Consider the following 12,280-nt stretch of genomic DNA (forward strand, 5'->3'; position numbering starts at 1 on the left):
TTGCATTCAATCAAATTAATAATATTCTTTCCAAAATCGATACTCTTTGCATAAACCATAACCAACGTAAGTTCTTCCACCGTACACGGTTCCCTGTTTTCAAGTTTATACATACCTCACATAAGTTTCTCATGAAAATACTTCAATATATTTATTTACACAAAACACTCGATTTCTTCGATTTCCTACCTGGACTTGACTCTTTGTGACCTCCTATCGGCACACTGCAGGTCAAGGTCTACGCCCTCTGGGAGAGCTCACATCATCAAAGGCTTGCTATCTCTTGGTCTTCCGAGATATCAGCGCTTGGTGACAGCACCACTAGACCCTGGATACTAGTGTACGTCATATCACTCGTCACCGCCAGAATCAGGGGGATGTCGTTGTAAAATTCGACCTATGACCCGTCTATTCGGGCACTACGGGTCAGCACTGTTTCAACATGACCAAAAACCGTTTGTAGCCGATCAAATAATTGTAAAATTTACCAATTATCTCAGGATGTATACAAATGAAGAGGCCTTATACTTAGATATAAAAATAAATTATCAAAAGTGATTTTGAAATTATATTTTCACAGTGCTCGCGCGATTAGGTATTATAACACGTGCTACTTCGGTTCTATTTTGCTCGGAGTGCCCGCATGGCTCGACTAAATGACGCAATTTTCTTGTAGAGGCAATTAATTTTTTATATCAGCATTAGCTCATATCATCCGTGTCCATGAAGATCTATTATGCCGTCAATTGATTTGTGATCGCATCAGGGTAAATGGTTATATATACTGATAAGTCGCCCTTTTTGCGGATTCAATATGCCATAAATACGCCAAGTGTCAAAACATTATTTGCATCTTATCTGCATGTCAACCGTTATTCGTTGCCCGATCAAAGATGTTTTAGCTCAACATGATACCAGGGGTAGTGCAATTGACCATAGGAGCGCGCAATGACTCCTGGGTAAACGAGGTTGATGGTTTATAGTCAACTGGTTACCGGAAAAAGGCCGACCGACCGACCGACCGACCGACACTTACCGCATCCCATTCGCCTTTCATAGTGCCCAGCGCCATTGAGTCTGACAGCAGCACCCCAGTTCCCAGAAAATCGTGGGGTCAATCTGAATGTACCTTGATACGTTTTCGTCAAAGTCGGGCCTAAGGTCAGATATTCAAGTTTGACCTTTGACCCCACTGAACTTGACTTTCGCCAAATTTTACCCCCGGTCTGCAATCGTGGGGTTGACCTGCATACATGTAGACGCGCCAAATTGCATAGGGACTCAAAAGATATATATGGAAATCTGACCTTAGACCCAATGCCCTTGACTTTTGCTGAAACGGACCCACGGGCAATCCTTGGGTCCGCTTGCATCCACATGCCAAGTTTGGTGGAAATAGGGCCAAGGACCTGGGAGGAGTAGTGGAACAAACAGACAGACAAACGGTCCTAAAATTATAGTATGATGATGATGATGATGATGATGATGATGATGACGATGATGATGATGATGATGATGATGATGATGATGATGATGATGATGATGATGATAATGATGATGATGATTCCTTTGTTATGATTCGTATTTCCCGCAAAGCAGAAGACTTTACCGTGTGGTAATACTCACAGTAAGCGCGAGATCGTTCGATTACTTGCTTCAATTTGTACATGTATATACCCTAACGTTAGCGTGAGTAATTAAGCGCGGCGAAAGTAATTGAACACAGTAATTTTATCGGTTCCAGACAAATGCTCCAGAAGGTAGATATGGGTCCAATCAGAGTGGGGAAGGCCTCAATTTCACCTGTCGAATCGGTACGAAACCTTGGTGTTTACTTTGACAAAAACATGTCTATGGAAACCCATGTTAGTAGGGTCTGCTCCAAGGCTTTCCTGGGTCTTTATAAGATCCGCCAAATTTGACGGTTCCTCAGTCCTGAGTCAACCACCACTCTTGTTCATGCCTCTGTCACTTCTCACATTGATTATTGTAATTCCCTTCTATATGGCATTTCTACACATCAACTCTCCAGACTGCAGCGTGCACTTAATGCTGCAGCTCGCGTTGTGTGTCTGGTGCCGCGGTTTGATCGTATCACACCGGTTCTCATGCGACCCCATTGGCTTCCTGTTAAATACAGGATTGTTTTCAAAGTGCTTTTATTTACATATAAGGCAATACATGGAGTCGCACCTGCGTACCTGTGTGATATGGTCAGACTGAGGCACCATTCCACCTACCATCTCCGCTCTGTTATTGCTCCAACTTTGGTGGTCCCTCGCACTAAGTGCAAAACCTTTGGTGACCGTTCTTTTTACAAGTCATCACCGGTTCTATGGAACCAGCTACCTTCCAACATCAGGCTTGCTGGTTCCATAGACATTTTCAAAACTCTCATGAAACAGCACCTTTTCAGGGAGTGTTTTGATTTGTAAAGCGCCTGAGAATTTAAGTTTTTCTTTTAATTCAGGCGCTATAGAAATTCTTATATTCATTCATTCATTCATTCAACACGCTAAATATGACACCTCGAAACTCCTTTCAGTCGGTCGGTCGGTGTTTTACCGGTTACCTAGTCAACCCCTGTTTTGAGTCATGCTGATTCAAAAATTGTCTAGCATAAAATGTGTTGAAGTGAATTCGTTTTAGGGAGCCTTGTTATTAGTTCTATATACTGGGTATTTCACGATACAACTGATTCTCATTTCAAGTACTACATATTTAGCATAATTAAGTGGTCGCCCTCAACATGTTCAAGTGGAACTGTTGGTTGTTGCCCCTCGATACGAGACGCGGCCCGACTTGTGAATACTGAACTTTTAGCTATTGCCTCCGTTACCTACGCCTGTACATGTCATTTTGCTGTACATCGCGCGCCTCGATCACTTCACGGTGCACCTCATCCAAATGAGAGCCGACTCTGTCGTATGCAATGCTCCATGCGGTAAGCAAAGCAGCATATGGGAACCCGTTTTTTTCGATCACACACAGACTTCACTTCCCATGGCCACTGCGCTGTTAATACGACTCGAGTTAAAAAAAACTTCACAGGGTTTGCCCTTTTAATCTTCTCTTGACACTGCGTAAGTTTCAACACAAAGCATATTGCGGTTATTGAATGACACACAAAAATGCTATACTTGCTGAGATATCAGACTGCTGATCGAGCAATAGCGAAGGTCAGTGGCTAACCTGTTACCATTTTGTGTACAGCGATGCCGTTTACATGGTGGTCATGAACGTACACGATTTACACAGTGCGTAACAATGATCCATGACTTTTTTCGGCGAGCAGACGAACATTCAGGTGAAAGTCATTTTTCATGAACTCTGCACAATCCGCACCTTTTTTCGCCTTGGAAACTACCGCAATTGTGAGAACAAGTTCATTTTCACGTGTTTCACCAATTTAACGTTATTGCGTTATTTGAAAAAGGCGTATTATTGTAATTAGCCTAATGCCGCGATTCACATGGTAAATCATGTAATTGCCCGCTAGAAATCATCCCTGCAATCGAAGTCTCGATAATATCTGGCCATGGACTATTCGAAAGACCAAACTATCTGCTGCTATCTTCTTTCCTACCATTAGGATGATATTAGAATACCAAACTGGCACATCAAATCAAGACGTACACTGATCAACACTGACAAAAATACTGATGCACACGTTTTCCAGTGTACGGAACAACCATGTTAAAAAAACTAGTAAGGGGCACACTTCAAACGTATTCTTCCCCTTTAAGACGACGGTACTTTGTCCAGCTTAAAGCGAAAGCTTCTCAATGGATTTATGGAAAGTGGTTCTTCATTGTTTATCAGTCGTCTAAAGGTCTTGGTGATAACCCGGGTGCAGCAGCGAGACTTCGCTCCTTGATTCAGTAACTCTATTGTTAGCCTGTTGCCCTTTAACCACACACTTTTTGTCACCTTACCGACCCATATCACTAGGTCAAAATGCAAAATCTAGGGGTTTATTTTGCGCATGCGCGCCCACAATTCCAGTATCTCTAGCCACACGTGGTATAGTGAAGTATGAGTACGGAACTATAACTAGTAGGTTATATTTTTAATACACGCATACATGTACTAGTATATTTCGAGTATTTACTGTCCATGTACGTGTCAAAAACATGAAATGTGGTGGAAAAGAACTTCTAAATCTAACTTTTTTAGATATGGAGATATTCATGATTATCTGGTTTATTTAATGACAAATGAAGAAATATTATCGCAACATTAAGGAGAATCACGGGCAGAAAATTAAAAAAAGGATAAAGTGAGATTCGAACCGGGAACGCCGGGGTCTGTGACCAATGCCGTATCCACTAGGCCACGGTGCACTTCCTGGCGGACATTGGCCTTAACGGGATCCTTGCGGTGGAACTTTCACTTGATGTTTCGTCCTTCTCAGCTGTCACCTGTAAATGTGACTCGGCGCAGTTGAGGGAAAAACGTTTTGGGCATGTGCCAAAATACCTTATACCTTTTGAGAGAGGGGATACGGCACCCGTTCATCTAGACAGTGCGTGTGAAGTTTCGTTACAACACTGCTCATTTCCAGACAATATTTCGACTTCCCAAGTTTTTTTTCCGTCCGACAGTTAATTGATAAGAAACTTGACCGAAAATCTATTTTTTCAATAAATCGTCACTGACACCCTTCAGAATGTTTTAGATTATATCATTTAATATGATATTTGCATTTTAAGTGGTTTTCGGTGGAGTATTGATAGGCAAATGTGACTTTGTTTTGAAAGAGGTAGTTGATCATCATGCCTGCATGCGTTCACTTTCGTGCTTTTTGCGTAGATCGGCGTACACCGATATTTGTAGACCTGCGTAAATTTTCGTTACTTCACATTCTGAAGGCGATACCTACGAAAGCCCAGAAGGCTCAGTCGACAAAACTTACTTCGACAAAACACACTTCAACAAAACTTGACTTCGACTTAACTCACTTCAACAAAACTCGACTTCGACAAAACTCACTTCAACAAAGACTTCAACAAAATTGATTTCGACCAAACTCACTTCGCCAAAATTGACTTCGACAAAACTCACTTCAACAAAATCTCTGATGAGCAAAACTCGTTCGTATTTATTTTTTGCTTCACTACACTTCTTGTTCGAATGTATATTATATAGACAGATGCTTTATGTGTATGGTAGCATATCATGATACATACAAACAGATATCCGGGCCGTGATTTTACAGTGATGACAGAGTCTTACAATTACTGCAGGCCGTTAGGCCAGGTCCTTACTTATAAAACTCATTTATAAGTAGTGTACTTACCAAGTTCTTCAACCTTTAGTGACTCGTAGTTTCGGAAAATAAATACGAACGAGTTTTGCTCATCAGAGACTGATACCCTCGTGTTGGGTGGATCCTTGGCCGCCATGATAGCTACTATGACCTAAATACCGACCTCTGGTCTACCTATGTAAAACAAATAGATAGGTATGTAAAACACGATTTGATTGGTCGATTTTGTGGAAGTGAATTTTGGCGAAGTGAATTTTGGCGATGTGAGTTTTGTCGAAATCAATTTTTGTCGAAGTATTTGTTGAAGTGAGTTTTGTCGAAGTCAAGTTTTGTTGAAGTGAGTTTTGTCGAAGTAAGTTTTGTCGAATGAGCCTTCTGGGCTTTCGTAGATTCCTCATAAACTAGGTGCTTGATCAAGGAGGATACCGCGGTGACGTCACATCACGTGATCCCGACCCATATTAGTGATCGCTATGGCCAATCAGATTCAGTCTACTGACAGCACCAGCACTGAACACATCTCCACGTCTCACTGTCTGGTGCGCTCCTGTACACAAAAACACCAATAGACATGAAATATTGCAATACCTAGTATGGATTCTTCCTGTGTAAAATAAAATTTACAGAGCAGATTAACTTCCACGAATAAAAAAGACGTTTGGCGTGGCCAAAGTGCGGAAATAATGTCTCCGCTAAAATACACTACGAAATACACTAGGCAATGCACTACGCAATTTACAGTAGAGATGCAGTTGAGTTTGTTATTGTTTTGACTTAGAAGCCCGCCCATATCATAATATATTCATGTATTCATAAAGTATGAACTCATTTCTGTCCCATACAACTCTAAGAACAGTCAATTTCTCCTTAAATCATCACCGAAACCGCGATATCCGCAGGAAGATTTCGTTCTAGTGTCCGAAAATGCATGATCTTACATGGGCGCTAACTCGACAAATAGAGGGGATCTATGGGGATCTATGCGAGTTTTAGGTATTACAGGTCTCGAACTTGTAAAATCTGTAAACATGACTCCAAATCCCATTATGATAATGAAGAGATTGCCCCATATCTGGGAGACTGTTTTGAAACCATCGCTAATTTTGGAAGATCGGTGCCCGGCTATTTGGTTTAAAAACCCTATTTTTCCCCATCGAAACAGCACTTTTCATTATTCAAATGATAGCTTATTGTCTGAAGACTTATTTCATAGCAGAAAAGTACTAATAACTCTGATTTGATGCGAAAAATCTAACTTTTTTGATGACTTGATTTTCCCTTGGCCGTGGATCGAGTGTGTTTACAATATGCAGCGCCATCTTGGAAAAGCCGTGACGTCACCGCGGTATCCTCCTTGGTGCTTGATCGCCAATTAATGATACAGTGCAGCATCCGAACATACTTATGATGCACAGTGTAAATCATGGAGGCCGTAAGTCAATGATCACATCTCATATTTGAACGTTTGTGAGAAGTCCACAAATCAATAAATGTTCGATGTTACAGCAGTGTTTTCTGTTCAATCGTGAAAATGGCCTCACGGAGTGTGTTCACTGATATGCACTCTCTAATATAGGCAGGGAAAGAAATCTAATAATGCAGGAACGAGAAATTTACAAAAACTTGAGCGATATCGATCCTTGCGTACATCAGATTTAATAGGAAGGTCATAAGTCATTGCTACACACTGTGTGAATCGTGCACCTTGACCACCGTGGTTATGAGTAAGTAATAGCCGATCAACTTCAGCTTGAGATAGAATTCATACAAATGCATGCTGTGCTTTTCGTCAAGGTATTAGACGCGCTTAGTAATGTCAAGACATTGGGTGATATGAATAAAGACTAGCAAATGCTTTTATCTAAAACTTCATGTACATATACACTAGGTCTTTCTGTACAAAATTGAAGTAAAAGCATTTGCTAGTCTTTATTCATATCACCCATTGAGTGTCAAGATGGACTCGTCTGGAGTTTTAATTTGTGATCAATATTTTGCAGTTACAATTGGGCCATTTTCACGAAAAAATGTATGTCTGTATCGCGTCCTCCAAGTGCACATGAAAACAATGATTAAAGTACAAGCAGACAACTGACAAATCCATCGCGCGGGTAAAATCTATCATCACTCCATACTTTTAGAACAGTCTGTCTGTCGGTCTTTGTGGCTGTTTGTTCCACTACTCGTCCCAGGTCCTTGGCCTTTACACACACATTATTTAGTTTGACCCCCAGAGTGCCCGTAAGGAGTCGAACCATAGGTCAAGGTTATACGATCAAAAGTGAACGTCATGGTCCAAGTTACGCACACTGGCTAATTGTCACGTAACTGCATGTAATAAACCTCTACACACATATTAGATAGTTTGACCCGTTGGGTCAACGGGGTCAATGTCAGAAGTACAAAGGTCAAGGTTATGGTCCTCATTCCGTACACGGGCCACGTACCTGTAATAAAGCTTTAAGCCATTTTCCCTTTAAAACGGTACTTTCTACATGCTCATCACTTTATTCGAGACGTAATCCGGGAGGAACGCTTTCAAAGCCAAATAGACCTATCCTAGCCTGTCAAACCATGAAATTTTCGTTGTACGTTATGCATGATAATTTCAGGGTTTGGGGTCTGAACTTGTATTTTTGACGGCTTTTAACCCGCGAGTCAGCTTTTTCACCACGGCGGGTTGAATGGAGCCTCAAAACCACATAAGTAAGCCAACTGGACTGAAACTTTATCATTTTCTTCATTTTTAACACACCTTATCCTCAATTTTAGAAAAATTATACCTAAATGGAAAATACCATTCAACTTCAAACTAAGATAGTTTTAACCACTACCTTCATTTAAGGGTCAACGAGGTTTTCGCCTTCGCCAGTTTTCGCCGCTGTAATGTGTAACCTATGCTGCATAGTAGTTAATTATCGACTTTTTGTTTTGACACTTTTTCGAACTAATTTTGTAATTGGATGAGCAAATCATATGTTGGTGTCATTCAAGACACTATGCATGCAAGAGCGCATTTCTTGGAAAAAGTCGAGGACGTTCCTTCTCATGGTGACTCATAAGAAGTGAAACTAAAAAAATCAAGTACCCAAGCTAACACTTTTTTTAACATAGCGGGTATATTTCATAGATTTCTGTCTTATTATTTATTATGTATAGAATAAAACTTTCTATGTACACACACAGCAACGGATAATTAGTATGTGAATGTTGACACAAGTGTTGGGCTGATTTTTTACTCATGCATTTAAATGAGGCTTCTTTTTTATAATCGAATGCCAAGGACGTCTCTCTAGCGACAACCCATTGAAAATCGGACTACATGTTTGAGTGTTTGAAAAGTCTCTCAAAGAATGTTTATCTTTTCTCTTGCAGAGACTTGATCAACGTTTACATGGTGCCCGCGGAAACTTCAAACTCGAAGAAAGTGTTCTCTAAGAACATGTATCGAGAGATGTGTTGGCAATGTTCCATGCATCATACCAAGTTGAGTTTCATGTAGCTTTTTATAGTTCATTCACAAATGTTATGTCCGTATCTGCATACTGGTCGGAATTTATTGAATTTTGATTTTATTGCTGCATGGTCGCATGATGGCTGTTAATGATGTCTTTTCGTCCTCCAGTCTCAATTGCCTATCGTCCTCCAGTCTTAATTGCCCTTCTTTCCCTTGCGATCCTGTTTCATGGTGTGTAAAAAAGACGCGTAGCGTATATCTCATTAGAAAATACTAACCGTTTTAAACGCTATGCTCGTTTTATGAATGTTGCTCCATTAAGTGACTTTCTGAATAGATCGTAGCAATTCATTAACCTAATAAGCATAACATTTTAGGAATTAAACTACAATATCAATGTTTATAATTTTATGTGAGGTGGAACGCAGCTACTGGTAATTATCATATAGGATATAGTGTTTACTATGTGTTATTTGAATATACATGTATAACTAACATTGTTTTTCCTACATCTTCGCGTTGAATCCCTGCGATACATCATGCACTATCGGTAAATAGATAAATCAGCAGTTTTTTGGAAATGTTAGCACTAACTATAGCTAGCTCAAGCCATGATGTTTCTTTTTCGTTCAGTGTAGATAGGTCAATAAATAAAAATCGCATGCATCAGTCTAATTGTCATTATTTGGATCACTGAGGACTTAAAAGAAGTAACCGGACATGAACCTAACATTGCTTACCCATGCACGGTATTAAACATATCTTAGCGAAAAAGGAATATTGTAACATTATATATTGCATGCACGTCATGACGTACATGTATGTCGACATTTTGCGTCACTGAAACACTACCAGCTCATCGTTTCAACAATGCATTCCAGTGACGATGTTACGTTCACAGTGAAAATATGACTGCTACGAGACGGTATCAACTATACTTCTTAATAATACCTCCAAGAACACGCGTCAGTAGTTTCCTGTCAGATGGAAAACACCCATTTTGGCGACTTCGAATATTTATAAGTTTATCTGAGTATAGTGCCATCGTTTGCAGACACACTTCAATAATAGAATTCAACGCATCTGTCTAGTAGAGCACCAACTACTAGATGTATATTTGTTATGAAATGGGACGTTATACCTTGCAAATAATTTACACTACTCTACCGTGACCAATCTGAGCTACACAATGAAAACATCAAGAGGTAGAACAAAGCACACTGAGATTATTATACATTGCATTACTTTTTCATAGAAACCTGTTTTAGAGTATGGAAGGAATGAAGATGTTCAAGAGGTTTTTCTTACCTAACGGATGACAAGATAATCTAGGAGAATCTTGACTCTTCTTTTCCTTTTTCTGTCCTGTTCTTACTCGTATTGTCGTGTTCTAAATTCTGTCTTCTTCTTGGTTTCTACAATGACCAATGACGTGACCAAAATTAGGAAAACACACTGCAAAATACTGTGGAACTCAAAAGTCGTGAATCACCAAATATCATTACCGGTAACAGCAACGTGTATATTTAGAATGCCTCGATCCTGTATCTTTTCAGTGAGGTGCTAGACTCAGACTGCTGGCCAGCTCAGCACTGTCACACTGCATCCAAGTCAAATCAATAAGAATGTCCCCTTATACAGGCGAATCCACCACGGTCGACACGGAAACTGTTTCCTCTAGATAACTACGATAACATAAATAACCAAGCGTGGACGGAAATTGTAATAAGTTCCACTACTCTACTCTGACTAACAAGCTAATCGACATCAGTTGAATTAAGTAGGAGTTCGAAGAAAGGGCGGATATAATTACTAGTAGGTAAAATACTTTCCAAGTGTATTATTTTATTCACAAATGAGCAAAAACATTGCAAATCACTTAGATACAGGCTTATGTAGTTCTTGTGAGTTCCATGGTTTAATTCAACATTCATGAAATCGCCATGGCACTGTTAAGCAACTGATAAAAAGACATACAACCAAATCGAGCTTGATATTGATCTGTCAAAAGTGAATCTTACTTGTGCGGGAAGTCATGTTATCCAAGCAAAATAAGGCCCTGTACCTGTTCGTAATTTCGCTTAACATCCTGATGAAGCAGTGACATTTAGCGTCGCGAATACATACCATTCCTTGGTCAAGACACCAGAGAATGTACTCCAGAATTGCTCATTCTGGGATACTGAGAGATTGTCCACATGGCTATACGGTGCATCATTGAAGACCAAGCTCTGGGGATCAAGGGAGGAACAAGAGACGGCAGCTTGGTTTATAAAAGACATAAGGCTTGGTTGTGTAGTATAGCAATTCATAGTAAATCTAGCGCTAAGAAGAATTGATGAAGATGGACTTGCAGTTTCAGAAAACTGTTGTAGGCCAGAATTGTACAACAAACTACTCTATACTGACTCTAAATTAATCCAGCGTTGGCTACTCTAGTTTGTCGCTATATACATTCGGACAGTTGCACAACCGACTAAGCTGTATTCTGGGCTCATGACGATTTAAATTCAATAAAAGTGTCATTAATAGAGCCGAGTTCTTATTTACATACCATGGCTACAAAAATACACGATAAAATGCTCGACCCTTTAACATGATAGAAGCTACTGCAATTAATTGCTGTGTCCACGATACGGCTTTTCATTACTGTGCCCATATTACCAAGAACAAATAAAGACTAAGAATTTGGAACCAATACTACAGCATCTTAACTGGCACTAGGCTCAAATTAAGCCAAAAGGGGGGTTTGCAAGAGAATTCGTCTTCTATTCAATGGCTATCACTACTATTGGTCTTTGTTGCTCGATATTTGTCACGAAATACATGCCTCAAATAGTGTAACTCGTTTAGTAGCGATTATTAGGCTAATAAGGAAATGGTATTTTAACGAGATTCTAAAACCCACTCTAAAGACAGAGAATGCCCGCCATCACTCCATTATATAGCACAGGAAATTAAATAATATATTGTGTCTGTTAGACAAAATGCTCTCTACATCCTTTGTATTTAGGAGTTCAGAGCTGAATAAGGTATCATTTGGTTCGTCCTGGTAATATCTTTATAATGCACCAATAACATTTCAGGAAACTTTTACCCATCCTTTCGAAAAAAAACTAGACTTTCTTTAATTTTGAAGTTCCACATTCTTAGTCTTGATGAATTCTTGATATCACTATTGGCTGACAAAACCATTCCCAATTTCCTGACCTAGTGCAAACAGGGCTACAAATGCATTATTCTATCTGCAGCAATAGACAACGGCAAGAAAATCAAAGAACCAGACAATAGCGACATAAAGAGTCTCCATTTTCAACCTCTCAAGTAAGCACTGATTAGGGCAATGATATGACAAATCAAGACAAATGGCGTCCCACAGAGTAGCATTGTAATGATCGGATATCTGCTTCCTAGGGCATTATCTCAGTCGTTACTCTCCGTAACGAGACAAAGACAAACACTGAGTGTCCACTCCACATTCTGAACATCCAGCTGACTGGACAACGGCGTTTCACCGCCTCCGATCCATACCAGGGCCGACCGACTCAAACTCT

General features: G+C 40.0%; 1 protein-coding gene across 6 annotated transcripts in view; it reads right to left on the bottom strand.

The window, feature by feature from the left end:
• LOC135493600 (glycine receptor subunit alpha-2-like) overlaps positions 1-12,280 on the bottom strand; it is a 387,954-nt gene that overhangs the window by 279,293 nt on the left and 96,381 nt on the right. For 5 of the 6 annotated variants that reach the window (XM_064781063.1, XM_064781068.1, XM_064781066.1 and 2 more), the window contains one exon: positions 10,035-10,141. The gene's annotated coding sequence lies outside the window, so the exon portion shown is untranslated. Of the gene's footprint in view, positions 1-10,034; positions 10,142-10,231; positions 10,320-12,280 lie in introns of those variants that run through there. The other variant, XM_064781060.1, reaches the window with a different exon arrangement.

The sequence above is a fragment of the Lineus longissimus genome, chromosome 9 (genome assembly GCF_910592395.1).
Source record: "Lineus longissimus chromosome 9, tnLinLong1.2, whole genome shotgun sequence".
Taxonomy (NCBI): Eukaryota; Metazoa; Nemertea; class Pilidiophora; order Heteronemertea; family Lineidae; genus Lineus; species Lineus longissimus.